Raw genomic sequence first — 9,798 nt, forward strand, 5'->3', positions numbered from 1 at the left:
TTTAAAAAAGCGAGGAACCTCAAAAGCAGCAGTTAGGTACAGCAGGAAAAGTACATTATGGAAAGAGGTGGGGCTGCGTGCATCTTGGTGTTTACAGATGCCAAGGAAGGAAAGGGCTGTGGACACACACACGCAGATGAAACGGCGATTGGGTACGAGACCTAACCCGTCACCTACCAAACAGGAAGTTAAAAATACTGCCACATCCCACAAACAGAAGATACAGTATTATGGGGCTCCCAATACGCTTGGAATGGATCCTATGCGGGACCATTTTCATGCTCTATAAAGATAAAATGCAATTCACTTATTTTCTCTTTGTCCTGTTGCCGAGCATGACTCCCTGGTGCTGGCATGCTGACGTGTGACAAGCACAATTTCCACGCTGATTCGTGGTGTGCATGGTCTTTGTGCTGAGTAATTTTAGTGTGCCCCTTCGTGTCTCTCAAAGACAAATGTGCTTCGATGATAAAGAGGAGCCATGTGACGTTAGTTCCTGCCTTTGAGCTAAGTCCACAAGCACAACTGGGGCACAACCTCAGGAGCAGGGTGGTGATTCTCTGCTGCACGTATTGAGCATGGCACAGTGGGGGGATGACGTACCCAGGCTTAGGGATGGACCTCCCTGGTGGTGGCTTCTGGGTCGACGTTCTAACAGCTGTTTTCTTGTTCAAAGAATTATGGTCCAGTGAGTGTTCAGCCCTCACTGAATCTCCACACTGGATGGATAGGTTGCCATGCAGCAAGGTGCAGCCTTCCCCTGAGGGTGCCCAGGGCAGGGGGTGCTTTCCAGAGCTCCTCGTGGGCACAGTCCCGGCATCTGCCTGCTGAGCACACAGACCCGCCAGGAGAAGGCAGCCACGCTTTCCTGGGAGCCACCGAGCTCCTGGAGTGTTTGCGTCCAGCCCATGGGGATTCTGCCTCATGATTTCCTCTGTTTTTTTTTTTTTTCTTCTAAAGATATGACCTGCTCCCGTTTTGGAGATGAACAAGGCCTGCTTCAGTTTTGCAGCTCAGCCAGTCTGGGTTTGTGCCCTTAGGAGACAGATGGCGTGGGACCTTCTGAGCTCAGAGCTTCAATGCTGCATGGCGGGAAGGGTCTCCCAGGAAGGCTGCAACAAGCCCTTGCTGTGTCTGCCCTGGGCTCCCAGGGGCGGGTCGCTATGGTACAGGTGAGATTGCTTCATGTTCAGGGCCTCTCCTAGCTAATTTTCTGCAGTTGGGTCTGTTTTCTGTTTGTTCCCTAGAAGCAAGTGTCAATGAAATGAGATTAAACAACCACGTTTGGTTTTGTAATAGCTCTGCCAGATGCCAAAATCAAAAAAAAAGGAGGGGAAATAAATGAACAACAGGGGATTTTAGATTCCTAGAAATGCTATGTGTACAATTTTTCATTATCTTCTACACACATACACACAATGATAACTTTGCACCTGTCCATCCATTGTCCATCCATCCATCCACCCACCCATCCACCCATCCATCCACCCAACCATCCATCCATCCACCCACCCACCCACTCACTCACCCACCCATCCATCCACCCATCCACCCATCCATCCATCCACCCATCCATCCACGCAACCATCCATCCATCCATCCACCCACCCACCCACTCACCCATCCATCCATCCACCCATCCACCCATCCATCCATCCACCCACCCACCCATCCATCCATCCATCCACCCACCCATCCATCCATCCATCCATCCATCCATCCACCCATCCATCCATCCATCCATCCATCCATCCATCCATCCATCCATCCATCCATCCACCCACCCATCCATCCATCCATCCATCCATCCATCCATCCATCCATCCATCCATCCATCCATCCACCCATCCATCCATCCATCCATCCATCCATCCACCCACCCATCCATCCATCCACCCACACATCTTTAGTCCCCTTTGACTTCCTTCTCCACTGATTCTGAAAACACACAGTCATTCCCCAGATCCATTCCCAAAGCCAAAGATCAGCCTGTCATGCATCCAGATAAGCAGATTCTCTCTTCTTCAAAGGTAGATGTGGTTATAAACAGCAGCATTATTTCTTTTGTTTTGTTTTCTATTTTATTTTTTTGTGTGAGGGGGATGCTAATGTTTTCATCAGACTGTGAAGGTTAGGAAAACTGGCCTTTGTATCCCACCAACCTGAGGTTAGATTGTGCCATGCTGGCGTAAGAAACTCGTGATTGTGGTGAAAACAGCACAAGAAATTTTACGTAAAGAGCTTATCACAACATTAGGCTTTCTGCAAGTAACTGGAGATAAGGACTGCTTAACAGTAACAGAAATAATAATAGTTTTCTTCTGTTTGATATTCTGAATAAGAACATATTCCGTGTTTGGCGTATTGCATAACAATCGTAATAGTACATTTTGTGTTTTGCTTAGTAATCAATAGCAATTTAATCATTCAAATTTATAAACGTATTTTAATAGTAGGTACATAAAGTTGATTAATAATATTTAGTAGTTCTGCATGCAACCTCACATAAGCCAATCCTGCTTTGCTCAGTGTTGCAAATTTTGGCATCATTTGTACAAGGTGTGGGAAAAACACAGTTTAAAAAGTATCTCTATGTTTGCAGATGATCATGAAGGCTCATGAAAACTTTAAGTTATACCTCATGTGACCATCCAAGTGCTGGCCGAGCGCCCTGTGATCCAGATTGATGGTGAGCTGATTGGCAACTTGCTCTTTTGCAGAAATTCCAACACCTAACGTAAGTAATTTACTTTGGGTGATACAACTCTCCATGTTACCAGCAATTAAGTCTGTTTTCCCAGTGTCTGAGTTCCCTTCCTGTGACGAAAACCCACATTTATCATTCTTAGATAGAAAAGAGTGATTGTGTGAATTGGTCTTTTTATAAAAATATAGGAAAATATAGCATTCCGATATGTTTGTTTCTCTTGATTGAAATACAACTGACATATGCCATTATATTAGTGTCTGGGGTACGACCCAGTGATTGGATATTTGTAGATACTGAGAGATGGTCACCACAGGAAGTCTAGTTAGCATCCATCACCGCACAGAGCTATGCATTTTTTTTTCCTTCTGATAGCCCAATACGCTGATTTTAACATCTAAGGAGTCGTGTAGGGCCCACTCTGAACTTAAAGATAGACAGCAGGAGGCTTATTCAAGTCATTTTTATTTTTTAACTTCTATTTTTGTTAAGTAAATTTCATTTTTTGGAAGAGATTCAAGTTTACAGAAACACTGAGCAGAAAGTATGGAGTTTCTGTATAGTGGGTTTCCTCGTACCATGCCTAGTTTTCAGGTCTCCCATGGGCGTAGCCCATTTATATAATCGGCGAGCCAATATTGCTGCATTATTATTAACTAAAGTCTGTCGTTGATGTGACAGTTCAGTTTTTGTGTGTTACATATCCTATGGGTTCTGAGAAATGGGTGATAACCTCAATTCACCATCCCAGCATCCTATCCAATAGTGCTCATGCCCTAAAAATCCCCTATACTCCTTTTTTTAATCCCTCCCTCCCTTCTCAAGATCCCTGGCAACCACCGATCTTTTTCTCTCTATAGAGTTTTGCCTTTTGCTTGTTTTAAAATTTTTAACCTATACAAAAGCTCCCGTGACACTGAGTAGTGTTATTGAAAAGTTGAATGGAATTATTTGCTTCCCTGGTGGTAAATCGGTGGCCTGTCCATGGGGAGGGAGAATGTAAAATACAGTGTCTGCCGCAGTCCGTTTTCATTCATTGCTCCGATGTCTTGGGATGGGACGCTGCCTTCTTCCCAAGACAGACTGTGGGCTCTTTCCCGTTGTCGGCCTTTTTGCCCACAAGGCAGATGGGAAACCGGGCTGTTCACCAGCCCCGCTGGTGTGGGGTCTGTTACTGGGCCTGGCGCTCACGCGGGGCATGTTGAAATGACGTGTGACTCAGGAAGGCAATCGGGACAAATAAGCTGAAACCAAATGTTGACGGTTTGCTTACGTGAATCCTTGCTTCTTAGGTATGAATAGCTCAGGACAAGACCAGGATTTCTGCTGCCATTTCTATCTTTTAAATCAGTATTCATATAATATGCAATTAACTGTTTTAAAGTATGCCATTGAGCGGTGTTCAGTATGCTCCCTACATGGTGTAACCATCGCCTCTGTGTAGTTGGGGAACATTTCCATGTCCTCATAAGGAAACCCTGCACCTAGAAGTCAGCCACCCCCTGTCCCGGCTGTTCCAGTCCCTGCGGACCACCCGTCTGCTTTCTGTCTCTGTGGATGTACCTCCAGAAGGCAATTTCTGTAACCAGGAACCGGGTATGAGTTACGAGATGATTCCCATTTCCCTATCTAGCACTTAGTGTATAGATGACAAAAATTGGTAGCATTTCCCTGGTAGGTATTTGTATTCACAAATAGCTTGTGGAAATGCAGGTTCAAAAATAAGGTAAGCATCCATATTCACGTTACCATAGAGTATTTGTAGAAAAACGCAGGGATGTGAGTTGGGATGACAGGGAAGTATGTTTGACTGACGTACATCGTGCAGTGGTTCTGCCTGAATCAGATGCATGAGTTATTCCAAAAGGGGGGCTTGGCTGACAGCTGCTGAGAGGCTCCACCGTCGTCAGACCACCGACATGGAAAACTCCACCTTCCCTTAATATGTTAACCCGCCACAGGATCGTGTGCCCAGACTCTAACCTTCGGAAACAGCTAGAAGGTTCAGGGTCGACGACCTGATCACACGCATCCCTTGAATGAACAGCAAGCTGTGACCTTGCAACCGTCTAGATGTGACAAGCCAGGCCACCCACAGACTTCCTGTTGGGGATTTGAATAAGGATGGAAGCAGGTCGGCACTTAGCGGAGGTGTGAAAAGATGACAGGTGCCCTCTGGTAGGGTGACGCAGTGACAAGTCACAGAGGGGGTCGTCAAGATAGGAGGCGGCAGAAACATCCGGCCAACCTGCATCCAGAGGGTACCATTCGCACAGGCTGGCCCTGGAGCCCCTGATGGACACGTCTTTGGAACCCTGCAAGGTGTCCATCCTGAAGGTGCTGAAGGAAGAGAAAGCTGGAGCTCACCTGCAACAGCAGGGGATGACATGGCCTCTGAGAGAGAATGGGGGGAGCAGCTGTCTCCTGGAGCAACCTTGATCCCTCGCATGACCCAGCTGGGGATTCCACCAAACCCAGCTATGCTCTGTTCCTGAGTTCCTGGGAGATCTCAAACCTCTTGTCCAACACGACATGTATCTTCCAACTTTCTCTTCCTCAGAGCTTGTGGCTCCTGGTTCCCCAAAGGACAGAGGTGCCTGAAGGACAGGACCCTCCAGGAGAGGTCGAGCTTGCTGGGCATTCACTGTCGTCGGTACCATGTGAAGGGCTTGCAAAGCCTCCATCTCATTGTGTCCCCGTGTGTGTACGGATGCAGAAACCTAACTGCTTAGAAATCACCCCGTCAGGATGGACACGATTTCTAACCAATTCTTTCTGACTTCACAAGCTTCCTCTGAAACTTATTGTCCCATCTGTGAGCTTCCTGACCTCCAATGTAGGTAAACGTTTTTTTGATGGAGAATAGGAGTTTTTAAATTTATTTATAGTCTTGTCCTTCCTATGGAGGGAGGCATCCCTATTCATTAGAAACATCGATTTTCCTTTATTTTTTATTGTCTGACAATTAGAAGACACGTGTGGTTTTAAAATAAGACTGTGTGAAAAAAAAATAGGTGCAATCCCTGTTAGGGTCTTTATGTCCATGCCCTGTTTTCATATTTAGGACTTGTAGAGGGTTGAAAGATATGTCCACATCCCAGACCTATGGACGAGACCTTGTTTGGAAATGGGCTCTTTGCAGGTATGATTAAGTGAAGGACCTGAAATCATGTCATTGATGGATGAAGTGCTGTGACTTGACTATATGCACCTGGTGGGCATGTATGTCCATGTCTGTATTGTAACGTGTGCTTATCGCATGCATGCACATGTGTGCTGCATGTATTCATGTGGCATGTGTGCACGCGTGCATATGTGCTGTGCTCATGTGCCCATGAGCAGTGCTGTTTGCTATGGTGTGTGCATGTGCACAAGTGTATGTGTGTGTAGGGTGTGGTGTGTATGGGTGCACCTGCATGCACCCCTGTGTGTGGTGAGAGGGTGAAGCTATATGCACAGAGGAATTAGAATTGGTCACTGCAGGTATTTCAGCCCCGTGTAGGAGCTGATGCATGGTGTTCAGGAAAAAGCACCCTGTCTTGAGGACGTCCTCTTCCGTGTCGTCTCCCTGACTGACACCTGGGCTCTGAAGGGAGTTTCCAGGCCCTCCAGGAAGTGGCACAAAGGGTCCAGGTTGCCAGGTGGGGTCCACGCCATCTCCAGTCTTCTTGTGTCCAGGGTTTCCAGGGAGCCGCTGGCACTCGTGGCTGATGGTAGCTGGTGTGCTCTGTGGTCAGGCCACGGGCAGGTGGTGTGTCTGGCTCCAGTTGCACCAGCACTGCACCCTCCGGCCAGCCTCTGCGGTATCCCCAGCCCATGCTAGTGCAGTCTGCCCTGCCCTGTGACCCGGCTTTTGGGTCGCGTTGCTCTCCCACCAGCTTGCCCTTCACCATCTGCACCGTGACAGACCCAAGGGATCAGGTAGGGAGGCACCTGCCCCTTCCCTCTGCCAAGCAAGCCTGACGACTCAAGGGCAGATGGGAGCCGTGCATGAACTCAGACCCCAGGGTTTCTGTCGCAGAGCCAAGGATCACTGCTTTCAAGGTGCGCACCGTGGAGATTTGCTCCCCTTTGCAGAAACAGCCTGTATTGGGGGCAATGAATCACGGACCAAGGGACATCTCAGCCTGGAGAGGAAAAGGGCAAAGCAGAGACAGCATGAGTCCTGCAGCCAAATGAAGTTAGACGGTCCTGCAGGCGAGTTCAGGGCCTCTGGAGAATGCCGAAGCTGCCTGCTGCCTGGCTCCTCCTCCGTGCAGAGCAGGGTGCTGGTGTCGCCCCACAGGAATAGCTAGCCCAGCGGGGAGGCCATGCCAAATGGACCATCGGGACTCATCCATGCTCTTTGCCTATAAAACACCGGTGGCTGATGCCCAGCGTGGGGAACAGGAACATCACAGGCCGTCCCAGATGCCTTCGTTGCAGAGCAAAGCCTACAAGGCTTGTTCCTAAGGGACATTTGGCCATGTCTGGGATGGCGTTAGGGGCCACAGCTGGGGGCGCTGCTCCTGCATGTGGTGGGTGGAGACCGCGAAGGCTGCTCCGCACCCCGCAGTGCATGGGATGCCCAGCTGTGAGCCATCCAACCCCAGATGTCAGTCATGTGAGCTGGAGAGACCTTGCCTTTTCGTGAGGGGTTCTGTCTATCCACCATCTATCTATCTATCCATCTATCTGTCTGTCTGTCTGTCTATCTATCTATCTATCTATCTATCTATCTATCTATCTATCTATCTATCTATCTATCTATCTATCTATCTATCTATCTATCTATCCATCTATCTATCTCTCTATCTCTCTATCTCTCTATCTCTCTATCTATCTATCTATCTATCTATCTATCTATCTGTCTATCATCTATATTCTGTATCTGTCAACAATTTCTACCTATCTATATACCTACCTATCATCTGTCTTTCTGATTTCTCTCTCTTCATATCTATCTGAGCATGACTGTTCAAGATCCAATTAGTTGTATCTCTCCATATATATATAATGTATATATATTTCACTAACGTTCTTTTCTATGTATATATAATACTTAAAAACAGAATGTATGCATATGCATGCATATATGCATAGATTTTTATGTTTATATATACTATATATGTATAATATGAATTGCAAACATGTATGTGCATCCGTGGTAAATTCATATGTGTGTATGTCCATATATATGTGTGGATATGCACATGCATGCACACCCTTTACATGTATTTTAATCTACAATGGACTTTATCTGCATGTATTTTAAATGCATATACATATAAGAGGATACATATGTACATAAAAGATAAAAGAATGTGTGTGAAAGTCTGTAATACACACACACACACACCTCAGACATATCTCCATGTGAGTGTGTGTATATGTTTGTGTGTTTTTGCTCATTTGAATCCCTATTAAAACACTCTGAAGTTTCTCATTTATAAAGTGCTGCCAAGCACCACAAAGGGCAAAGGCAGGTCTTGGCCTCGTCTTCGTCTGTGCTCCCGTTCTGGTCTTCTGGTTGTTTCTGTGGTATTTCTTTGTGCCCGGGGCACTCCCCAGAGCTCTGTACAAACTCCAGTAATTATGGGCTGCGTGGCAAAGTGAGTAACTGGAGGCAATTTACCGCTTCTCACAGGGGACCCGGCAGTGAGGGCCGGCTGACTCCTCGGCCCGGATCTTGCAGAGGAGCTGGTGTTCTGCCGTCTGTGGTCTGCAGGCCTCGGCTGTGCAGGGGGGGGACTCGCGGGCTGAGGGCGGGCTGTCAGGAACACCCATCTAGGGGGTGAGCCCCACGGACAGGGGACTGGTCATGGGGGCCTCTTTGACATTGGAGACCTTGGTGCTTAAGATCCAAGCTTGTAGAATGCAAACAGATGGAAGGGCAGCCCGAGAGATGTTGCAGAGTCAGCTGCCCACATTTTCTGACAGACGGGGTCCAGGGGGGTTCGTCATGGGTGACCTCTGGTCCTGAGGGCGCTGACGGCTGGGAGAGGCAGAAGGCAGGCCAGGCCGGTGGTGCAGTTTTCAGCACAAGCCAGACACCGTCATCCAGGGGTGATGCCTTTAGTGGGGTGAAGGGGGGTAGCCCCTCTGTGCATTTCTGCTTTCTTACCTTGCCATCCTAGATAAGCCCACTCCGGAATCCGAAAGTCATCCTTTTTTAAAAAAACGACATTCTTCAAAACTCTCCTTCTTATAGAAAATTTTTTAAAAGATGCAAATAGACAGGAAGAGCTGGAGACTGTTGGTCCCTGCAAATTTCTGAGCTGTGGCCGCTGTGGGACCCGTACTTTGGGTCAGATTCCACGTGTATTTTCAGAGCAGAGTCAGGCACAGACATGCCCTCCCTTTGATGGGATTTGCTTTAATTGCTCAACGGGAAACACTTGGAGCCGGATTTCAGTCGCTGATAATGAGCAGGGCGTTGCCCCGCAAGGGCCCCCCCGGGAAAATTGATGCACAAGCGAAAAAAGAGCTCCAAAGCTCACTTCAGTCTCCAGACCCTTCCTCACGGAGAGTTAAATAAGATTAATGGTAAAGCTGTGGCACAAACGCACAGTGCCTGTGCCTGTGGCTTCCGAGATTTAAAATCACTTGGGAACATTTCATTTTTTATATGTAAAGTTCCAGCAGTTGGTTTCTTCATACTGTTTGTCCTTCCTTGGATATATGATTATTGTTTTAAAAGGACGAAAGAAAAAACCACAGAGAGAAAATTTAATAAGCAGAGAAACCCACATTTTTTTTTCCCTCTGGATTATTTTAGGTCCCTTCACTGAAAGTTTAGTGTTTTCCTGAGACTGAAGATTTCACTTAAAATTAAAATATGAACATTTATGTGTTAATCCTCAAAGACTTTGAGTTTAATCCTTCTTTTTTTTTTTTGATACATCAATGGATTACATTTTCCTGGAAAAAACCATGTCCACGAAACATCTCCGGATGTGGCTTGTCCGTCCAGCACTTCTCAAAATGGTTTGGCCACACGACCTGAAAAAATAAGAAATTGAGATGAATGAGGCTGACTCTGTTTACCTCGTTTAGAAGCAGCTCAAATGTTAAAGGCTTTTGAACGTCAACGCCAAATAACATTTCTGAGG

The 9,798-nt window shown here is 46.9% G+C and overlaps 1 long non-coding RNA gene across 1 annotated transcript; it reads left to right on the top strand.

Annotated features, from left to right (window-relative positions):
• The first annotated feature begins 650 nt into the window (after window positions 1-650).
• Window positions 651-6,211, top strand: LOC108408216 (uncharacterized). The gene is made up of 3 exons (XR_012127455.1): window positions 651-1,172; window positions 2,603-2,737; window positions 5,772-6,211. It is a non-coding gene; the product is annotated as an uncharacterized lncRNA (long non-coding RNA).
• Window positions 6,212-9,798: the final 3,587 nt, after the last annotated feature.

This window comes from Manis javanica, chromosome X, assembly GCF_040802235.1.
Source record: "Manis javanica isolate MJ-LG chromosome X, MJ_LKY, whole genome shotgun sequence".
Lineage (NCBI taxonomy): Eukaryota > Metazoa > Chordata > Mammalia > Pholidota > Manidae > Manis > Manis javanica.